The sequence below is a fragment of the Pantherophis guttatus genome, chromosome 6, assembly GCF_059756535.1.
Source record: "Pantherophis guttatus breed Tessera chromosome 6, ASM5975653v1, whole genome shotgun sequence".
Classification (NCBI taxonomy): domain Eukaryota; kingdom Metazoa; phylum Chordata; class Lepidosauria; order Squamata; family Colubridae; genus Pantherophis; species Pantherophis guttatus.
Genome location: NC_142068.1, coordinates 100,976,090 through 101,000,197, shown reverse-complemented (window position 1 = coordinate 101,000,197; position 24,108 = coordinate 100,976,090). Strand labels below are relative to the sequence as shown.

Here is a 24,108-nt window from a genome sequence, read left to right as displayed (position 1 = left end):
CTGCTCTGCTGTTCTTCAGCATTTCTTGGAGGTTCGCGATGAGGCTTTCATCATTCTTCTGGCTTTTTAATAACTTCAATATCTCTGACCTGAGTTCGTTATTTTCTATTTCGATTTCCTCCTGGCCATCATTTTCATTTATTAATTCTTCTTCTTCAGTGGTGTATTCTTCGGATTCTCTCGAAATCGCGTTTGTGGATTCGTTGATTATTTCTTGTTCAGTTTCTATTTCTTTGCTGTAGGCCCTGGTGTTGGGCCTATCTTTCTTAGACATTTTTAGGTATTTATTGAGTCAATTAACCATCCTCTGCTACCAGCTTGTTGCAATATTTTCAGGATCAGACTCAATAATAATAATGAGAGTTAGAGGTTTAAATATATTTCTCTTTAATTATAATAGGCATTCTATATTCACTGAATATTCACAGATAGAAGCAAAGAAAATGGTGAAGGTGGCTCCTTATATATACAAAGGGTGGAGCCAAGAGTGGGAGTGGTGAATTATGAATACATTAAGAGTCAAAGAATAAGTTAACCCCTGATATCCCATATATACATTATTTACACATTAGGGAATAAGGCATTTACATCTGACAGTTTAAAAAGAGGAATATAAACTTCAAGCCTTTGCTGACAACTTGGTTTTCATCATACAGCAGCCAATATCGACAGGACCCAAATTGTTATCACGAATAGAAGAATATGGGAAGGTAGCAGGATTCAAAATTAACAGGTAAAAAACAAAGGGATTAACGAAGAATCTCACAAAAGAACAAGAGAAAGAACTAGAAGACAGAATGGGTATACAAATGACAAAAAAAGTAAAATATCTAGGAATATGGCTAACAAACAAAGGATCATCAATTAGAGAAGACAATTACAACAAATTAACAAGACAGATAAAGAAAGATTTAGAAATTTGGAGCAAACTACAGTTATCATTTCTTGGGAAGATAGCCTCAATCAAAATGAATGTGCTACCAAGAATGTTATTTTTATTCCAAGTGATTCCGATAAAATTGGGGAAGAATTTTTTTAAAGATTTTAACAAACTTATAGCAAATTACATTTGGCAGGGGAAGAAAGCAAAGATCAAAATAAAACATTTACAAGACATGAGAGAGAGAAGAGGATTAGCACTCCCAGACTGGGAAACATATTATAAAGCAATTTCATTGAGATGGATTAAAGATTGGATGGAACTAAAAAACAAAAGAATATTGTCATTAGAGGGATATGATCTACAAAAAGGATGGCATGTTTTCTTGTGGGATGGAAAAAGTAGACAGCACGGATATTTTCAAAAACATTTGATCAGGAAAGCGTTGCTACAGACATGGCAGGGGATAAAAAAAGAAACATTATGACCAAATTCCGGAATGGCTATCCATTATGGAAGCACAAATCCACCCAAATGCTCTAGATCAGCGATTCTCAACCTGGGGGTCGCGACCCCTTTGGGGGTTGAACGGCCATTTCACAGGGGTTGCCAAAGCCCTCTCTCACCCCCCCCACGCCTTCACTCACCCTCACTCTCTGCTCTGTTGGATCACCGGCCGTTCGCTTACCCTGCCCACTCCCAATCTATTGCTGCCTCCTGAGTCCCAGCTGATGGCTAGAGGAAAAAAAACTGTTCAAATTCTTGCCGCGGGGCTTCAAAGGGCCACCCTATAGCCAGTGGTGGGATTCTGCTGGTCCCGCCCTTTGCCTCACCCCTCCACACCACTATTTATTGCCAATAAATAGTGGTGGGCGAGGGGCGGGCGAGTCAGCAATTTTACAAATGGTTCGGTGTTTTTTTGTAATTTTATTGGCCCGCGGAGTTTCAGCATAGGCTAATTAGCCCTTGATTAGATCGGCTCCCAACTCTCAGCTGGTGTCAGGTTTCGCTGCTATCTTAAATAAACTTCATTCTCAAATGCAAGGTCTCTAATGAATCTTTTTCTTATTTAAGAATAGAAAGAACGACATCCCTGAACTCTTTGTGCAGCCAAAACTGGCACCTCCTTCCAAACCCCTCCCTTTCCGTTCTTCAACCCCAATGTCTCATTGGCCATCGTGCAGATCCATCTCTCCATCCCAAGCACTTTCTTTTCACAGGAATCCCCCCTCCCTCTCTCACCCAGGTAACACTATCTACTAAGGAGCAGGAAACTAGGTAAAAGTTCATCTCAGCATTAAAGCAAAGCTTCTCCCTCTCTCATTCATGTCAGCACTGGAGGAGATCATAATTTGGAACGCTGACAGCTGATTTGCTCTCAGCTGTTTTGCTGAGGGCTATTCTGCTTGCTGGAGCAGATTTTTTTCCCCCTAGCTATGCTGAAAAACGAAACTGAAACTGCTTTGCTGTTGCTGCAACGTTGGACAATTAGGCAGGCAGATTTCTTTTCTTTTTCCTCACCAAAAAAGGTAGGTGCAAACAATGGGAAATTTAGGGAAAAAGAGGAGAGTTCAAGATTTTAAAACACAAAAGAAAAAAAAGCTCTATTTAACTAGGGAATTGTAATAATTGAGATACTATTAACTGTATATTTCTGAAACCAGAAATGGTTAAGTTGTGGTTTGGAGGAATATATGGGGGAAATTATTTGGTTTATTATTATTGGTAAATATAATTAATTGACTTGTAAGAAATTGGATTGCATGGAAATAATTGGAATATTCATGTTCATATTGATTAATATACAAAAAAGGTAGTTATATAACTAATTGATTTATATTAAAATGTTGAATTTATATTAAACAACTGTAATATTACATAATTAACCAATGTGAGGATGGATATAAAAATAGATGACAATGGGAAGGGGTATAATATAGAATAGAAGGGAAAAATTGAATTTGATTAAGATTCGAGATGAGGATGAAGGGTAATATTGGTTTTTTTTAAAAAAATAGATGAGGAATAAATATGACAAAAAGGAAATATAGAAATTGTAAATTTAATTGAAATGACTAAACACTGTTTAAATTTGTGAACCGGCCAAATACTCTGTTCAAAGAAAATACATTGTATGTTTGTATGTGTGTTTCTAATTATTGTTATTTATTCATATTTGTTGTCTTTTATTCTTTAAAGTTTAACAATTCATTCTTTATCTTAATATCTTTATATTTGTTTGGGGTTGGCTTTCTTCCCTTTCATCTTTTTTATTGTACAGCAATCTTTCTCCTCAAACCTACCACCTCTCTCTTTTCTTTCCTTCTTACTTTCTCTTCCTCCCCCTCTTCTTCTCCTCCCTACTTCCTCTTCCTTTCTCCTTCTCCTCCTCTCTTCCTCCCTCTCTTACCCTCCCTCCTACTCTAATTTCCCTTCCCTTCCTTCATCCCTCTCTATTGCTGTATCCTTTTATGCATATGGACTATTTAGTGGGCTGAAAAAGTTATTTCTGACCAGTCCTCGAACATACGACTGTCCTCACATTTTAGGTTTTTGCCCTATCTTGTCACCATGGTGAAGAGAAGCATTTGTGAAATGAGTGACATGGTTGTTAAGAATGCTACAATGGGCATAAATGATGACCAGTCATAAGTGCGAAGACCGGTCAAAAGTGCGAGGACCTATCAGAAATCACTTTTTTCAGCCCTCTGGGTAGTCCTTTCATGCATATGGACTATTCAGAGGGCTGAAAAAGTTATTTTTGACTGGTCCTCGCACTTTTGACCAGTCCTCGAACTTACGACTGTCCTCACATTTTACATTTTTGCCCTAACTTGTCACCATGGTGAAGAGAAGCAGTTGTGAAATGAGCGACATGGTTGTTAAGAATGCTGCACGGGCATAAATGTGAGGATGGTCATAAGTGTGAGGACCAGTCAAAAGTGCGAGGACCTGTCAGAAATGACTTTTTTCAGCCCTCTGAGTAGTCCCTATACACATAGCCATGGCCACCCAGTCACATGACCAGCTAGCCACACCCTCCCAGTCACGTGACCTCCAAGCCACACCCACAAAATAAGCCACGCCCACAGAACCGGTAGTAAAAAAATTTAGAACCCACCCCTGGTTGGGAGTCACCACAACATGAGGAACTGTATTAAAGGGTCGCGGCATTAGGAAAGTTGAGAATCACTGCTCTAGATATTGGCAAAATGAAAACCTACAAAGATTTGCTGAATAATCAAGGGGAACTAAGAACAAGACAGGAATTGAAAGAATTGGGTATAGACATTGATTGGTGGCCCTATATGCAAATAAAATCTAGATACAGGACAGATTTGGCACAATTTGGATTTCAAAAGGGAACATAGGAATTAGATAAAATTCTTCAGGGAACAGAGGATAAATTGATAAAAAAACCTATAATTATTTATTAAGATACAAATTGGAAGAAGAGGTAGTTAAAGAAAATATGATAATTTGAACGAAAAATTTTGGGTACAATATTGAATTAGATAAATGGGAGAAATTATGGAATATAAATTGCAAACTAACAATGTCTGTACCCTATAAAGAAAATATATATAAAATGTTTTATAGGTGGCATCACCCACCTGCCAGATTGGCAAAGATGTTTCCAAATACTTCCCTGCTTTGTTGGAAATGTAAACATCAAAAAGGAACTTATTATCACATGTGCCAGAAGGCAAAACAATTTTGGCAAACAATTAAAATACAAATAGAAAAAATTATAAATCAACAAATAGAAATGAGGCCAGAAACTTTCTTACTGGGAATAATTACCAGGCCATATGAAAAAGAAATAAAATACTTTCTTTCTTTCTTTCTTTCTTTCTTTCTTTCTTTCTTTCTTTCTTTCTTTATTTATTTATTTATTTATTTATTTATTTATTTATTTATTTATTTATTTATTCATATTTCTATGCCACCCACTCTCTGAGGACTCTGGGCGGCTTACACCAAAAACAGTATACTAAATAGCATATTGCCCCCTAACAATCTGGGTCCTCATTTTACCCATCTCGGAAGGATGGAAGGCTGAGTCAACCTTGAGCTGGTGAGATTTGATCCGCTGATCTGCTGACCTAGCAGTCAGCTGAAGTAGCTGCAGTACTGCACTCTAACCACTGTGCCATCTTGGCTCTTTTCCATAATGACATAATGACTGCAGCACAAATAGTTTTCGCCCCAAACTGGAAAAATATTGACATACCATCAGAAGACAAGGTAATTAAAAAATTATGGAGTGTGCGGAAATGGATAAACTCACAAAGGAGATACAAGAAAAAGATGAAACAGAATACTACTTAGTCTGGGAGAAATTGTATAAATGGTTGGAGGAGAAAGGGGAGAAAGAAAAAAAGTGGGGGACAAAAGAAAACTAAACAATGGTTTAATTAGATGGAGGAATATGGAAACAAATGGGAAGATATAAATTATGGAAAGGAAACTAGGTACCCGTTTATGTTAAATGTAAATAAAATATTTAGATTAAGAGAATATATATATATATATGATATATTAGAAATATATGTATAAAAGATAGATTAAAAGAAAAAAGAAAAAATGTATAAATATAGATTACTGATGCGAAGATGTTGAAAAGAAGATGTTTTTGTTTGTTTGTTTTTTGTTGGTTTGTTTATTTGTTTGTATGTTTGTTTATTTTTTAAAAAAATGTTAAATAAAAATTATTTTTTAAAAAAGAATATGTAGAATTAAATATGTGTTACCTTTATTATAGTTTCCTGGAAGCATGCCCAACAGGAATGTTTCAGGTTTCAAATCTATGTGTTGTTTTGTCATATTTTCCAGCCATATGTGTATATGCTTCCAGTATTTTTTTGCTTTGGGACACGTCCACCACAAGTGATAATATGAACCTGGTATTTGGTTGCATTTCCAACGTTTAACAGATTTATTTTTATACCTATTCGCTATTCTTGCAGGTGAATAATACCATCTATAAAACATTTTATAGAGATTTTCTTTATACGCTGTTGACATTGTGAGTTTATGATTTCTATTCCATAATTTCTGCCACCTGTCCAAATCTATTGTATAGCCAAAATTCTTAGCCCAAATTATCATAGTTTCTTTTACTTGTTCTTCCTCCAATTTGATAATTAATAAATAATTGTATAGCCTCTTGATTAATTTTTCATATGTTCCCATTAGAATCTGGTCTAGCTCATTTAATTCATTAAAAAACCCATACTCTTTCCTATCGTTTTCATATCTGGGTTGTATCTGTAATTGTGTCCACCATGATAGGTCAATCCCTAATCTTTTTAGTTCTTGTTTTGTTTTAGTTCTCCCCTTTTGTTTAGTATGTCCTTATATCTTATAATTTTATCCATATTTATGACATTAGGATATATCCATGCCTCCATTATAGATAACTATACTGGCACTTTCAAGTAGTGTTATTCTTTGATTTTGGTCCATACTAACAGTAATGCATTTCTAATGTAATGCCTCTGGAAATAGCTATGTATCTTACCCTTCTTATACCATAAGAAGCAGGGGTGGGTTCTACTTACCTTTACTACCGGTTTGCAATGGGATCGTGCATGCGCGCCGAGCTTCTGTGCATATGCAGAGCTTCTGCGCATGCACAGGTCGCCTATGATGACATCCGGGGTGGTTGGCAGAGCCTCCCGCTGGTTTTACTACCAGATCTTATGGACTGGTCCGAACCGGCGGCAACCCACCACTGATAAGAAGGCATGCCACCCCAATTGCAGATCATGCCTTCCACTGTTAATCTATGTATATATAAGTGAAATACTACACATGCATTATCACAAAATCTCCAGAACTGTAAAGCCTGCAAATTTGAAATTTGCCACGTATGTTCCTCTTGGATTGTAGGTCCTCACTAAGAAAGGATTTTTTTCGAAATGACCATCAGAGTATTAGTATTTCCTATATTATTATTAACATGCCCTGATGCTAAGGAGTTCTATTCCCCCACCCCACCTGAAAAGAAATCTGTTCCAAATGCAAAACACAAGCAGAGGAGAGGAGTTTCAGTTTCAGTTTTACTTTCACAGCAGCAAGCAGAGGATAGGATAAGATAAGCTTCTGTGGGGCAAGCCTGAGGGAGAGAAGGGGAGAAAAGAGGCCAATTGTAACTACTCATTAATTTTCAAGCTATAAGTGTCGATTTATCAAGCCCGATCACATAATTTCATAGCGGAGCACAGTTATTCAGCTAGTAGCCTTATATTCCTCAAATTAACTCACTCTTTCACCCACATAAGCGCCAATGCTTGGTGGTATGATTCCCAATCCAGAAGACCAAAACCTCCTCTACTTTTAACATCTTGTAGCATTTTTAATTTTAACTTTTTTTCCTTCCCATGCAAATTTTAATATCATCTTATTTAGGTCTTCAAAATATTTTCCCCACCCAGTTTTATTGGGATCATCTAAAACAGGTACAATAATCTCTGCAGAATATTCATTTTACAGTAATTGTAGCTATTCTACCCAATAGGGACAATTGTAGGTTTTGCCAATTTTCCAGATTCATTTTAATTTGTGCTTTCAGTTTGCCATAGTTATCATCTTTGGGAGATACACATCTTGCTGTTAATTGAACCCCTAAATATTTAACTTTCGTTACAATTTGCATGTTCATCATTCTTGTAAATTCTCTCTTTTGTTTATTTGTAAAGTGTTTAACCAATATTTTCATTTTCTCTTTATTTATTTTCAAACCTGCAACTGCCCCTTATTCTTCTATCTTTGTAATTAATTTAGGTCCTGTTTCCTGTGGGTCTTCTAAAATAAACACCAAGTCATTAGCAAAGGCCTGTAACTTATACTCCTCGTTCTTAGTTCTCATGCCTTTAATTTCACTATTTTGTCTGACATTTCTGGCTAATACCTCTAAAGTTAATAAAAATAATAGTGGGGATAAGGGACAATCTTGCCTTGTGCCTTTCATTATGTTGAAATTCTCAGTCATATCATTGTTTATAAACACCTTTGCTGTTTGTTTATGGTATAGTGTTTTAACCATGTTGGTAAATTTCTCTCTGAAGTCCATATATTTTAATTGTAAAAACATAAACTGCCAACTCAAATTATCAAAAGCTTTCTGCACATCAAGAAAAATCATAGCCATCTGCTTTCTTGAGTGCGTCTCATAATATTCCAGTGTGTTCAGAATCATCTGCATATTGTTTTTGATTTGCCTCTTAGGTAGGAAGCCTGATGGATCCTGAGAGGTTCCAGATGGAGCTTGGGCCATTTCCTGAGGTTCTAGCACATGACTCGGCCGAGGACCTGGTAGCCGCCTGGGATCGGGTGGCTGGTGGGGCCTTGGACCGAGTCGTGCCTTTGCGGCCTCTGACCCGGTGCCGATCCCGTGCGGCTCCTTGGTTCACCGAGGAGCTGAGGGAAATGAAGCACCGGAAAAGACGCCTGGAGAGCAGTTGGAGGGCCAGTCTCGCTGAGTCTGATCGAACACTGGTAAGGTCGCATATTAAGACCTACCTAGTGGCGATAAAGACGGCAAAGTTTAATTACTTTTCCGCCTCTATTGCGTCATCAGGAAATCGTCCGGCCACCCTGTTTAGGGTGACCCGCTCCCTGCTCCATCCGGGAGTGCGGGAGGATCCCTTGGAAGGCAGGGCGGAGGATTTTGGACAATACCTGCATGACAAAATCGCTCAGATCCGGCGGGATTTGGACTCTGACTGGGTAGATCAGGGCAGAGTGACGAGGAATAGTCTTGAGAATGTTATCTGGGAGGAGTTTGACGCTGTGACTCCCGATGATGTGGACAGGATTTTGGGGAGACTTAGTGCGGCCACATGTTTACTGGACCCGTGTTCCTCCTGGTTGGTACTGGCTTCCCGGGAGGTTACACAAGGCTGGCTCCAGGGTGTTATCAACGCTTCGCTGAGTGAGGGCCACTTTCCCGCTGCCTTGAAAGAGGCGGTGGTGAGGCCTCTCCTCAAGAAGCCGTCCCTGGATCCGGCAATATTGGCCAACTATCGTCCTGTCTCCAACCTTCGCTTTATGGCGAAGTTTGTTGAGAGTGTGGTCGCGCGACAGTTCCCACAATTCCTGGAGGAAACATCTTATCTAGATCCGTTCCAGTCAGGTTTCAGGTCTGGGCACAGCACGGAAATGGCATTGGTCACGTTGGTTGATGATCTCTGGAGGGCTCAGGACAGGGGTTGCTCCTCTGTTCTGGTCCTGTTAGATCTCTCAGCGGCTTTTGATACCATCGACCATGGTATCATGCTGCACCGGCTGGAAGAGTTGGGGGTGGGAGGCACCGTGTTGCGGTGGTTCTCCTCCTTTCTCTCTGATCGGTCACAGTTTGTGTTGTCAGGGGGGCAGAGGTCGACCTCGAGGCCTCTTATCTGTGGAGTGCCACAGGGATCGGTCCTCTCGCCCCTTCTGTTCAACATTTATGTAAAGCCGCTGGGCGAGATCATCCGTGGCTTTGGGGTGAGATACCACCAGTATGCTGATGACACCCAGCTGTACATCTCCACCCCAGGCCACCCCAATGATGCCCTTGAAGTGATGTCCCAGTGCCTGGAGGCTGTGCGGATCTGGATGGGGAGGAACAGGCTCAAGCTCAACCCTTCCAAGACTGAGTGGCTGTGGCTCCCGGCATCCCGATATAGTCAGTTGACTCCATCACTGACTATTGGGGGAGAGTCTTTGGCCCCCACAGAAGGGGCTCGCAATCTGGGAGTCCTCCTGGATAGGCAGCTGTCCTGGGAGGAACATCTGACAGCTGTAACCAGGGGGACCTTTTGTCAGGTTCGCCTGATTCGCCAGTTGCGGCCCTTTCTTGATCGGGATTCCCTGTGCACAGTCACTCATGCCCTCGTCAGCTCTCGCCTTCACTACTGCAATGCTCTCTACATGGGGCTCTCCTTGAAGGGCACCCGGAGGCTCCAACTGGTCCAGAATGCAGCAGCGCGGGTAGTGATGGGAGCAGCATGGCGCTCCCATGTAACACCACTCCTGCGCGAGCTGCACTGGCTCCCAGTGGTCTTCCGGGTAATATCTCCCTGGATGCCTGGGGGAAGCTCCGCGCAGCAACCAGCTGGTTCCAGCATTCCAAGGCGATTCCAAGGAGGTCCACGGTGAAAGTGGCGCCGCGGTCGACCTGGGCCAGCACCTTGCACACCTGGCTCTGCGTCTCCATTATGAGAAGCTCCATGCGACTTCGCATGTCTCCGCCCCAGTCGCGCAGCTCTCGCAATCCGCTCACCGGAGGGGCCATGAAATGCTCGCACCGCCTTGCCAGATCTTCCTCGTCCTCCTTTCCCCATGGCTTTTCCAGTTGTAATTGATGCTGCTGCTGCCGCTGAGGCTGCTCCTTCATCTCCACCCTACGCACCAGACCCAGCCCGGCCAGCACCACCGTGGCTCCCGCAGTCCAAGCGGATCGGCACCCGGGCTCACAGGCGAAGGGTGGGAGTGCGCAGCGCACTTTCCTGGCTTGGCGCCGATCCAGACGGCTGCAGTAATGGTGAGAGTAGGCAACCTCGGGAGAGCCATTTCGGGACTCCGTTTTGCACGTGTAGTGGATCCCAGTTACCAAGAAACCCGGAGAAGAGGCACAAGGGGGGTTTATCAAAAAGGAGCTTTAAAAGAGGTCTCGATACAGAGGACGTGGCGAACATGGACACCGTCCACACAAACAGGCACCAAAGTCTCGTTGCGGCAACGTTAAGCTTTACACGCCTCCTAGTTTTACACGCCTCCTAGTTTTAGGCTGCTTGTTCCAATGCCTTCGCGATAAGCCGGCAGAATCAAAACTCTTTTTTTCTTTCTTTCCCTCTCTCTCTCTCGGCAGCTTTGAACCTGTGGAATTGGGGGGGGAGAGGGGGAATGTTATCAGCAACAAACAACAACAAAAAGTGTGTGTTTGTGGAGAGGGGAGGTAGTGGTAAAGGCGGCAGACCGGTTTTTTTTCTCCCAAGCCGATCTCTTTCGCGGCATATCCAGCCCGACCCCATTCAGAAGAAAGGCTGCAGCTGGAAAGAAATGGGGGGGAAAGACATCTGCACCTTTTGTTACATACACACACACGAAACCCACAGTTTTCTGGCCTCTCGCGCAGATCTGTTGTGGGGTAGGGTGGGTGGGAGCCACATAATTCCGGAAGGTGAAAAAGGGTGCAGGGATATTTCCAGAAATGAGCGAAATAATGCAATCCACGCAGCGACGCCCATATTCTCCCATTCAGATTCTACCTCTGGCTGAGAGAAAACTGCTTTGAAAGTTTCTCTGCCCCCCCACCCTTTAAACCCAAGACCCTGCCTCGTTTGCAGACTAGAGCACTTCTTTCCCCCGCCCGATTAGCCCAGGTTAAAATCTTAAAAGCTCGGGCGCCCCTCAAGCCGCTTCTCCCGACACCAGGATGAACGAGAAAGCCATTTTAGCTTCACCTATTCTTCCACACACACCCCTCCACCCCGGAAGGTAACTTAGCGCTGCTCCAGGATGTTCGCTTCGGGCTCCTTGGAATCGCTGCCGGGCGGTTTCCTTCCCTTGGGGCGATGGTGGGTGACTGCGAGCCTGGAAGAGGTGTTGAAATGCAGAGCAATACCTCGTGGGGAAGGAGTTCGCCGTGGCTCCTGCAGTCCAAGCGACACCGATCACTGCCACCCACCATCGCCCCAACGGGAAGAACCACCCAGCAGCGATTCCAAGGAGCCCGAAGCGAACATCCTGGAGCAGCACGGGCCGGGCCGGAGGCTTAAACCCCTGGAGCCCAGGTGCCGAATCCCGTACAGCAGAAAAGACATGACAGCCGGTGCCCAGTTCCTTCTGCAGCCGTCCGGATCGGCGCCAAGCCAGGAAAGTGCGCTGCGCACTCCCACCCTTCGCCTGCGAGCCCGGGTGCCGATCCGCTTGGACTGCAGGAGCCACGGCGGTGCTGGCCGGGCTGGGTCTGGTGCAGCAGGCGGAGATGAAGGAGCAGCCTCGGCGGCAGCAGCAGCATCAATTACAATCGGAAAAGCCATGGGGAAAGGAGGACGAGGAAGATCTGGCAAGGTGGTGCGAGCACTTCATGGCTCCTCCGGTGAGCGGATTGCGAGAGCTGCGCGACTGGGGCGGAGACATGCGAAGTCGCATGGAGCTTCTCATAATGGAGACGCAGAGCCAGGTGTGCAAGGCGCTGGCCCAGGTCGACCGCGGCGCCGCTTTCACCGTGGACTGCTGGGAAAGAAAGGAAGGTGACCCGAATTCTGGGGTAGAGTGGGGACGCGTTCCTTTCTCGTGGGCCGCGCACTGCCTGGCACCTCTTGTAGGTTGGAACTAATTTGGAGTACAGCTTCCCCTCAATGTTGCCGGCGCTCCCAAAGTGTCATCAGTCAACGCCAGCAACTCAGATTCAGGTACCCGGCGTATAAGACGACCCCCGACTTTTGAGATGATTTTCCTGGGTTAAAAAGTCGTCTTATACGCCGGAAAATACGGTAATTGATGTGAGAATAAGAAATTAGGAAGTAAGGAAAATAAAGAGGTGGAAGACTAACTAAGTTAAAAGATTTCAATGTAAAAATGGAATAAGATGAAATATATTGTTAACTTACCTTCATTTTTGTGTTGGATTGTATCCATCTCGTTTCATAACTTTTGTATCAGTTTTTTTTTTCTTTCTCTTTTTTGAGTCTGAATGCCAACTATCTCCCCGGATTGTTTGCTTTTTCACAGAAGTTTTGTTTGGCTGCTTTGATTTTTGGCTGCTTTTGATTCTCTAAAATAGTTAATTCATGTTTTACTAGTTCCATTTGATTTTTGCCATTTTTTTTTTTGTGGATCTCTCTGTAATTCCAATTCAAGTCTTTTATATTTTTCTTCTAATTCCTTTCATTTTTTTTTTCTTCTCCTTATTTTTCCTTCCTATATAAGAGATCGCTAATCCCCTGAATTATGCCTTGGCAGTATCCCATACATTTTGCAGGGACGTTTCTCCATTTTTTTTCTTTTTGAAAAAGAACTCCATTTCATTCTCCATTTTCTGTATAAATTCTTTGTCTTCCAATACTGACTGCTTTAATGTCCATCTTGGTTTTCTTGTTTGTCCTTTCCATTTTACTTTTATTGGGTTATGGTATTTAACCCTACATCTACTTCTTGTATATTCTTTTGCAATTCCTGTGACATCCATGTCATGTCAATTCTCGACTATGATTTATACAAATTTGAATAGAAAGTGTATTGTTTTTTTATCTGGTTTTAATTCCCTCCAAGCATCTTTAATACCTAATTCCTACATCATTTTTTAAAAAAGGGCTTTGGTAAAGTTCTCCTAGCTTTTTGGTTTGTTTTGCTACTTTTATAGTCTAATTTTGCATCAACAATTGCGTTAAAGTCCCCCACAATACAGATGTTATCATATTCTATTTCTGTAATTTTTCTAATGTAGTTGTTCATAAAAAACTTCTTGGTTAGTATATGTTGCATATATTACTGTTAATAATGTTTGTTTGAGATTCATCAGTACTTCCACTATCAAAATTATCCCCTCTTCATCTTTATAAATTTGTTTTGATTCTATGGATTCTTTGATGAAGAGGGCCACCCATCTTTTTTTCTGCTGTGCCAATAACACACAACACACACCCCAGTATTCCACTATTCCCTCCCAGTTGTCTCCCAGCTTCAATGGGCTTTTTATAGCAAAACTATCACTACTAAATTCCTCTATCCCTCTTTTTACCACTCCTATCCAAATAGCCTATAAGATATCAATTCAAAAATACTTTTTAAATATAGTTTTTCCACCCTTCTTCTCTTCTTTTTTACAACAATGTTATATACAAAATAGAATATGAATATTAGTTTCCTGAAGTCCACCAAGTCCAAGATATGTCTCTCACATATTTTTATAGGGCAAACCAAAATATCTCTCACAGGTCATCTTTTCTGACCATTTTTGCAATGGTTGTCAAGTGAATCATTCAGCAAATCCAGCTTCCCCCATTGACTCTGCTTGTCAGAATCTATCTGGGAAAGTTGCAAGTGACGGTCACATGATCTCTGGATATTTCAGCCATCATAAATCTATGCCAAGCTTTCAGGTTTTGATTAGGTGACCTTGGAGAGGCTGCCATGGTCATATATTGCAAGGACTGGTCTTAAGTCACTTTTTTCAGTGCTGTCATAACTTTGAATGGTCTCTAAATAAATGACTGTAACTTGTGCATTGTGACCGGATCTAGTGAGTCTTGGATAGCCAGTGGCTGTTCCAAATTGGAAATTCTGAAGGCAGGACAAGAAGTAGTGGATGGAAACTAATCAAGGACAGAAGCAACCAAGGAGAAATTTCCTGACAGCGAGGACAATTAACCAGTGGAACAACTTGCCTCCAGAAGTTGTGGGTGCTTCATCACTGGAGATCTTTAAGAAGAGATTGTTTATCTGAAATGGGATAGGGTTTCCTGCTTGAGCAGGGGATTGGACTAGAAGACCTCCAAGGTCCTTTCCAACTCTGTTATTCCGTTCTGTTCTCAATGGCACAGAGCTGGTTTTGCTTTCTGTTTTTCCATCTATTCAGCAACATTTTCTTCTGAGCATGCGCAAGATGGCGGTCGTGTGGATGGAGGACTTTCCGGAGCTTGAGGGGGTATTGCAGGGGAGCTCGACCACCAGCGACCCCTGATTGTGTCGGATGGTTTCGGGGCGAGGTTGGTTTTTTTTTTTTTTTAATTTGATTTATATGCCGCCTTTCTCCGGAGACTCAGGGCGGCTTACAATGCATTAAGCAATAGCCTTCATACTTTTTGTATATTTATACAAAGTCAGCTTATTGCCCCCACAAACTGGGTCCTCATTTCACCTACCTTAGAAAGGATGGAAGGCTGAGTCAACCTTGAGCCTTGGAGAGATTCGAACCAGCAGTAAATTGCAGGCAGCTGTGTTAATAACAGGGTGCATAGACCACTGTACTATCAAGGCTCTTGATTTTGAGATCTTCCTCACCCCTGAATGCCCCCGGAGCCGGAGACAGCGAGGGAGAGTGTAGCCGTGCCGCTCCGACCCAGCCGACACCGCTGAGAGCCGAGTGGAGAGTGGAGAGTGGCGGCGCTGCTGGGGAGGAGAAGGGAGAGCAGAGAGTGGAGCCGAGCGGAGAGTTGAGAGCGGAGAGAGGGGATATGGAGATGAGGCTTGTTGGCGGCGGCGGGTTCAGTCAGCGGAGCTCGGGGCGAGGGTTTTTGAGATCTCCCTCGCCCCTGGACATGCCTGGAGGCGCTGGCAGAGAAGTTGGCCGTGCTGCTCCGACGCCGCCGAAAGTGGAGCTATGGTGGTTTGTTCGGCAGCAGTCGTTGGCAGCGATAGCGGCAAAGGTGAAGGGGGAAGTATGGCTGTGGGGCAGCGAGTGGTGGCAGTCCATTGAAATTTCATCTACCCCACTCAGGAACTTCCTTAGCGGCCCCCTGGAATCTGGGAATGGTGGCGTGGATATCAGCGGGGGTGGTGAGGCCAGCCCTAACATTAAACTGGGCCATGGCACACCCCACGGAAGTACTGGAGCTGTTTTCAGGCCCTATTGCTGGAGAAGGGGGCTTGCTGGAAGGTGAAAACTGAGAGGAGCATAAACGGGTCTAGGACTGGAGAACAGAGACCCCCTCCCAGGATATCTTGGCGGCTGTAGAGGACCTGGAGGCCCCCTGTGACATCCAATAGAGGCTGGGGTTCGGATTCATTATCCTGGAAGAACTGAGGAAAGTAGGGCTGGGGGGCGACGGAGGAGCTTTCCGTCGCATAGATACCAGCCCTTTCCCTCCCCCTCCCAGTTACTGTGTCCGCCTAAATGGGCTTATTATTTGCCCTGATTGAGGGGATTTTCTCTCTTCCCCCACCTCTTTTCTTCCCCTCTTCCTTCTCCCCCTTCCCTTCCCTTTCCCTTTTTCATCGGGACTTACTCGAATGTGACCTTGAGTACAAGACTTTGCCAAGGATTTTCCATCTTCGCTCCTGGTGTGACTCATTGACTGACTGATAGACTGATAAATCTTTCCTCCGACCATGGTCAGCCAAACTGATGCAAGGGGTCCTCTATTACATTATGACTCTTGTCTGTGGGAGAAGTTTTTCAATCTACGGCCCCTTGGGGGTTCCGCCGTGAGATGGCGGGCTGGAGGTCGCCCCCATTGGAGGAGATAATGGGAGGATAATGGGAGGACAGTAGAGATACCAACAGCACATCGATGAACAAATGGCTGTGTTACATCTTTTGTGAAGTCCCCTGTCTGAGCTCCGGGCCTCCATCGCTGCATTTTGGAGATGCATACGACTGCAGATCTTCTTGCACTGCGAGATTCCCCCTTCTCGCAGATGTGGCCCTCCTCACTATCGAGGGCCCACCTCAAGGATGGGTTTTGGGACCCAGAGAGGTGGCATGTGAAAACTAGGAGATTGAGGGGTTTTCTATCGAAATTTTTAGTCAAATTTTTAAGGGGTCCCAGGGAGGGGGAGGGTCAGATTGGAATTCGGGTTGTGGGTATGGGGGATAACCCACAAGGGGGAGGGTCGGGTCTGGCAGTGAAGCGTGGCATGGGGGATGGGGGACCTGGGATCGAGGGGGGGGGGTTAGAGCTTGTCCGGATAGTTTTTTGAACATCAGTACTGTAGGTGGGCGGGGTAGATATGGCGGGAGCAGGGGGCCATATCGTGTTAGGGGAGTGTGCACTCGCTGTCTATGAGTGGTGGCGTGCTCCGGCCCCCAAGGCTCTACTCGCTCCTCAGGTTGCATAGACCCTCAGGACCCAGGCCTTCGGCTGATGCTGTGCAATGCCAGGTCCGTAGTAAATAAAGCCCCCCTCACATCTGTGATCTTGTTCAGGAGGGAGGTGCGGACCTGGCAGGTATTATGGAGACCTGGTTGGGCCAGGAGGGGGGGTTCCCCTCGTTGAAATGTGCCCACCAGGTTTCCAAGCATTCCATCAGCCGAGGTCACAGGGGAGGGGCGGGGGGGTAGCGGTTATCATTAAAGAAGTTCTAAGACCGAGGGAGGCCACTGTTCCTCAGACGGCTGGCTGTGAATCCCTTTTTGTGAAATGGGGTCATGGGGTTCAGATGGGTTTGCTGATCACATACCTGGCTCCCTGCCACGTGGCAACAGCCCTGCCCGAGCTACTCAACGTCATCGCCGCGGTGGCGGTTGATACCCCTAGGCTTATGGTCATGGGGGATTTCAACCTGTGGGTGAGACGTCGGAGATGGCTCGGGAGTTCATGGCTTCCATGACAGCTATGGACCTGACCCAGTTAATTCATGGCCCTACCCACACAGGGGGAAACACGCTTGATCTGGTTTTTGTCTCTGGACAGTGGTCGAGGGATCTTGAGATAGGGGATATAGTTACTGAGCCCTTGTCATGGTCAGATCACTCTCTCCTTCATCTTGACTTTCGAACCGCTGCACACCGCCGCAGGGAGGCGGAGCCGGTAAGATGGTTCCACCCAGGTGCCTGATGGAATCTGACAGATTCCAGACGGAGCTTGGGCCATTTCCTGAGGTTCTGGCACACGCCTCGACTGGAGACCTGGTGGCCACCTGGGATAGGGCGGCTGCTGGAGCTCTGGATCGGGTTGTGCCTTTGCGGCCTCTGACCCGGCGCCGATCTCAATTGGCTCCTTGGTTTACCGAAGAGCTGAGGGAGTTGAAGCGGCGGAAAAGATGCCTAGAGAGTAGTTGGAGGGCCAGTCTTTCTGAATCTGACCGGACACTAGTAAGATCCCACATTAGGAATTACCTAGTGGCGATAAAAGCAGCGAAATGTAGCTATTTTGCTGCTCTTATTGCATCATCAGATAACCGCCCGGCCGCCCTCTTTAGGGTGACCCGCTCCCTGCTCCATCAGGAAGTGCGGGAGGACCCCTTGGAGGGTAGAGCCGAGGATTCAAGGTTTGGTTACCACCCTTAAAGCCCTCCATGGCTTAGGACCTGGGTACTTGCGGGACCGCCTACTACCACCAATAGCCTCCCACCGGCCGGTACGCTCCCATAGAGAGGGGCTTCTCCGGGTGCCGTTGGCCAAACAATGCCGACTGGCGGCCCCCAGGGGGAGACCCTTCTCTGCGGGGGCACCTACTATCTGGAACGAGCTCCCCCCGGAGATACGGAGGATCCCAGATCTGCACACCTTCCGCCGCGCTTTAAAGACCTTATTATTTCACCAGGCGGGCCTGGCCTATTTTTTTCCCTCTTTTATAAAAGATTTTTAATTTTTAAATATCTTTTAGTATTTTATACATTCAATTTTAAAATTGGTTTTAAAAAGTTTGGGGTTTTAAATTTGTCGGGGCCAAAATTATTTAATTTGATTTTATTCTACTTTTAAATTTTGTATGTATGTGTTTTATTGTTTGGCTGTGCACCGCCCTGAATTCTTCGGGAGTAGGGCGGTATAGAAATAAAATAAAATAAATAAATAAAAATAAAATAAATTCAGCCTAGAATCCAGAATCTTCTGAAGAATGATTTATTGATATACAGGGAGATCGCTAGGAGTGGGGCGGGGCTGCTGCTGCCGGAGCGTGTTTGCAGCAGCTCCTCTTGGTTTTATTTTATTTTATTTTATTTTATCTTGGTTTTATTTTATTTTATCAATTTTTAGTATACCCATTAGAGCCTTTTTATTTAAATAATATTTTTCAGAGATGATAACAGCATAGACCACAACACAGACAAAGTTTTGGCTGATGAGGACTAATAAGGCATGGGGAAAAGAAAGAAGCACCATGGCACCAGCCCGGGAGCTCTCCCACCAATGAAGAATGCAAAACAACCAAAAATTGATGAGCACTTTGCTGACAAGGGATTTGTAAGTAAAAATATCCCCCCCTCTATTTCCAACAATCTGGACAGGTTAGAACGGGATCGGAAAAGAGATTTGACAAAACAGCAGATACTAGACTTTCCCGATCTGGGGAGAGGGGAGCAAAATGACAGCCAGCTGTTTTCACAAACAACGAGTCCAGCTACAGTCTGTATGGAGACTGAGATAAAGTCTAAAAAGTTTAACTTACTTCTCCCCCAGGGGGCAAGGATTTGCATGAAAATGAGATCATGGAAAACAGAAACCAAGACCCACAGGAGCCATTAGAGGCCCCAGTAGAGAAGGAGATGTTAGCATCCTTATGTGATGATCCTATGATACCTTTAGCACCACATCAAGAAATCGAGAGAGGACCCACATCAGTGTCATCAGCTCAAAGCCGAATGGAGCATGACCGAATAACCCCCTGCTCTACACCTAGAGAAGAGGCATCGGAATGGCAGCCTTGTTAGCTGGTGCTAAATCCTCTTACCCTGAACAATTTTACCAGGAGTTGACACAGAATTTAGATGGGGCACCCCTCCTTTTAGAGAAGGCCAATTTCGTGCGTGACAACACCTCAAGTCATTGTAACAACCATACAACTTCCCTTGTATTCCTGATGAGCTGCAAAAGAGGATCCCCTCTCCATCATAACCTGGAATAAAGCGGGTTGGACTGTTCCATCAAAAGACCAACTTTTTTTTAACTATCTATCACAATTTGACATTCTCTTCTTACAGGAAACCTGGGCCTCCGCAGAGATAGTTAGATGGTTATTGGGTTAACTTTATCCCAGCTGTCCCAAGTAAGGTCGGGGGGGGGGGAGAGAGAGCTAAAGGGGGCATTGTGACATTAGTGAATACATCCTTGCAATTTAAATGTGTATCACTGCCACCTTTGCAGCCATGGGTTGTGACTACCTTACTCTTATTTAAACAGGTGGAGATTTTGCTTTTCAATATCTACATTCTCCCACTCAATAAGAATAATTTGATCAACAAGATTTGGGACGGCATAGAAGATTTTATCCTGGGCTGCTTAAATAAATACCCTACAGCAGCAATACTTATGGGGGGGGGGACTTAAACGCTAGATGGGCCCAAAAGATCAAGCATTATTTAATCAATTTAAGATCCATTATGATGAGAATGTACCAGGAGAACCCCTGCATCCCAGACAATTTAAAGACACTAAGGTAAATCGGGCAGGACTGTATGTAAAACAGATGACTGTACCTTTGTATCCTGAATGGTCCCACTTGGGGTGACTACCCAGCAGACTATACTTATCGAGGAGCAGGAAGAAAATCCACAGTTGATTACTGGATAATATCATACGACCTCCTGAAGTTCTTGCAGAAGGTGGAGGTAGACTCGCATCTAGAAAGCGATCATGATTCACTTATCCTTACTCTTACATTACACCAGAAATTACTAAGGGTTGGCTCAATCTACCTACCCAGATTAGAGAGCCAAAATACCCAGGTAAAAATTAAATGGACCGAGAAAAATGCAAAGGAAGTTACTAAATGGATGTTAGTTCCAGAAACCATAGAATTACATACATCTCTACTAAGAAATAAGTTTGAAGGACCATACTTAGAGGAGTTTGAAACTTTAATTTCAAATTTGAAATTGGTTCTCACTAAGAGAATACTAGCTCACTCCAAAAAGCCAGTTTTAAAGTACAAAAAATGGCTTGATAGAGATTGCGTGCAATTAAAAAGGATATATAATAAGGAGTACAGAAGAAGTAAAAATGACCCTTCTGAGGATCACACTCACTTCTTAAAACAGTTGAAAGCACAAATAAGACCCTCCTAAAAGAAAAGAAAAGTGCAGCTTTGAAGGAATCTTGGGAAGAATATTTTAGAGAGTTATATACAGACCCCGACTATGTAACTAAGGAGAGCCAAATTAGTTTGGACCAAATTGCTTACTGGCCCCTTGTCACACCAGAAGAGGTATCCCGGCTGATCGAATCCCTTAAAGCTAATAAGGCACCTGGTGCTGATAATGTCCTCCCAGAAATAATCAAAAAGAACACCAGTTGGTGGGCCCCACTTTTAGCATCGCTGTTTACATTTATAGATAAAATGGGCCGTATGCCAAGAGATTGGGGATTAGCAATTATTATACCAATCTATAAAAAGGGTAATAGAAATGATCCAGGAAATTATAGACCTATTAGTCTTTTGAGTGTTATTAGTAAATTGTATGCTAAACACCTAAACTATAAACTCCAGGATTGGCTAATTTCAGGGGGGTTTTAGAGAAGGAAGATCTATGGTGAATCATATCCTGATACTTCACCATCTGGTGTAAAAATATACATACAAAAAAAAAATCCTCTCTCTACGTGGCCTTCCTTGATTTTAAGCAGGCCTTTGATTCAATATCCAGGAACACTCTATGGGAGAAATTAAAATGCACTACAATCGATAAACGCCTCCTTTTCTTCATACAAAAATTGTATGCCAATTCCACCTTGAAAGTGAGGTGTAATCCTCAAGGGACTTTAACTGCCCCAGTAAGGGTTCAAAAAGGAGTATGGCAGGGCTGCATCCTGTCCCCCTCCCTTTTTAACTTCTACATTAACCCCCTGATTGATCTCTTACAGAACCCTGATCTACATCCTCCTAACATAGCACAACGCAAAATCCCGATTCTCCTATATGCCGACGATGCTGCTATTATTTCACAGACGCCCATAGGACTGAAGAGAGCAATTAGGGCAACACTTGGCTTCTGTAGACAGAGCAAGTTGGTCCTTAACTTTGATAAATCAAAAATTTTAGTTTTTGCTAAAAGACCCAGACAATACTCCTGGAAAATTGAAAGACACAGATTGGAATAGGTGAGGACATTTAGATATCTTGGAGTGATCTTCCACTCGCAAGGGACATGGAAGGCACACCTGGAGCAGACATTGCAAGCAGCCAATAGGTCCTCAAATGCAATTAAACACTTCTTTTATACAATTAGTACCTGCTGCCTTAAAACTTTTTGAGGCCAAAACATTGGCACAAATTCTTTATGGGGCACAAACAGGAATCCTTGCAAAGAAAAACTTGCTAGAAACTATACAAACCAAATTCGTGCGAGTTATCTTAGCTGCACCCAAAGGAACTCCAAATGCCCAGCTAAGAATTGAGACAGGTATGCCTCAAATTCAGGTAAGAGCCTGGAAGATGATGATCATTTATTGGCTAAAAATTCATTTCTTTCCAGAGGGACTGTCCTCGCTAGTGCTGACTGACAACTTCGCCTCCCCCTGGAAACAGGCAATTTATCACAAGCTGGGCTCTTATGGGCTCTCATCGGTATTCTTAATGTCCCTTGGCTTTGACAAAGCAAAGCAAGTGGTAATTGATAAATGAAGGACATGGAGTTCCAACTGAGCTCTGGTGGCTCAGCAGACTAAAGCACTGTTATTAACATCCACTTACATCTGCTGCCTGCAATTACTGCAAGTTCAAATCTCACCAGGCTCAAGGTTGACTCAGCCTTCCATCCTTTCTAAGGTAGGTAAAATGAGGACCCAGATTATGGGGGCAATAAAATGACTTTGTATAAATATACAAAAGTATGAAGACTATTGCTTAACGCATTGTAAGCCGCCCTGAGTCTCCGGAGAAGGGCAGCATATAAATCAAATAAAAAGAAGAAGAAGAAGAAGAAGAACTAAATAGGTTTCCTCTCCACAGTAGAGACAGAATCAAGCAGAGTGTGTGGGAATCAGCAGGATATCTAAATGATCTGATCTTCCCAAAACAAAGAATAGCTTTCTTCAGAGCCAGATTTAATATTCTCCCCTCAGCACTTCTCCTGGGTAGGTACAAGAGAACACCAATAGCAGAACAGGTATGCATATGTAGAAAGGGAGACGTCAAAGATGACTCACATGTGTTATTGTATTGTGCATTATACAGAATATGTAGGTCAATATACTGTACATTCTCCCCTTACTAGAGAGATTGCCAGGGAGGACAGATGACTTTTAGGTAGGCTTTCTCTTCCAAGACTCAAATCCAGCTACCACGCATATAGTGGCAAAATTTTGTGTCGCGGCAATGTCCACAAGAAAAAAATTGGTTACCGAATTATAATGTCAATTGCTGCCAATTTTTTTTGAGATATCTATAACAATACATTTATTCACATACTTATTAGCCCTACACGCATGAAAATTAGGTTTGAGATCATGTATTTTCATAAGAGATGTTATTATTCATGATTAATGTAAGTATTATTTTTAATTTATTGTATGTCTATTGCTGGTCGATGACCGTAATAAAGTTTTATTCTACTCTATTCTGATATACAGGGACATTAAGAAGCTGCACTGCTGCTGTTTGAGATCTGAGGTGAGAGTCCTTGCTTCCTCACGCTCCACCTGTAAAATTTATAAATAAACGTGCACCTTTCCTACAAGCCAGTTCATTCTGGGTTAAAAAAAACGTACATCTACTACTTGGAGAATTTGAGAGGTTTACATTAAATTTAGGGTTTATGGCATGATATGTATCTACACATGTCAATTATCATATAGGAAATTATCAAATAGCTAAAGCTTTGTACAATAATTCAGAGCTGCTAAAATAATATTTCAAGCACATATAGGCAATTCTCTCAGATCTTAACTGCGATTTTGCAGGCTGCTTCTTACTATAGATTCTGTAGAAAATTCTATAGAATAGAATAGAATCTTGTCTCTGTGGCAGATGGCTTCTTGTATGTACCTCTTAACATCTATTAATTATTCAGAATTGTTGTTGTTTTTCTCCCAAACCTTTGCCTTTATGTCTGTGTGTCCAGCATCTCTACTGATTACATCACCTCTACGGCTAAATCTGTCATCTCCTGCTTGAAGCCAAGAGGTTGGACGTCTCCTCCATAGAGCATATGGAAGATCTAGTTATAGTTAACTAGTTAACTATATAGTTAAATCTGGGGGTTAGCCTTGAGAAACTAGATAGAGGACAAACTGACCAGGGGTGGGTTCTAAAAACATTTACTACTGGTTCTGTGGGCGTGGCTTATTTTGTGGGCGTGGCTTGATGGTCATGTGACAATTATTTAGGATTTAGCAGAGGTACTGGTCTACCAGGCTTTTAACTGCTTACAGAGCTGTACCGATCTACCCATTTATTTTTGCAGGCACCGGTCTACTCATTTGTTTCCTTTTAACACTGATCAGCTGTAGGGCAGCCCTTTGAAGCCCTGCGGCAAGAATTTAAATAGTTTTTTTCCCTCTAGCCATCAGCTGGGACTCAGGAGGCAGCAATAGATTGGGCGTGGGGCCAAATAAAAGGTAAGAATAAAGTGGTGGGTGGGGGGCAGGGGGTGGGGGGCAGAACCGGTTCGGTGATGTCATATCATAACCG

At 43.5% G+C, this 24,108-nt stretch overlaps 1 long non-coding RNA gene across 1 annotated transcript in view; it reads left to right on the top strand.

Moving 5' to 3' along the window:
• The window catches only part of LOC148113214 (uncharacterized), an 89,241-nt gene extending 69,777 nt beyond the window's left edge, over positions 1-19,464 (top strand). The window contains exons 2-3 of the long non-coding RNA XR_015728484.1: positions 18,560-18,725; positions 18,942-19,464. This is a non-coding gene — a long non-coding RNA (uncharacterized LOC148113214). The remainder of the gene's footprint in view (positions 1-18,559; positions 18,726-18,941) is intronic.
• The last annotated feature ends 4,644 nt before the right edge of the window (positions 19,465-24,108 follow it).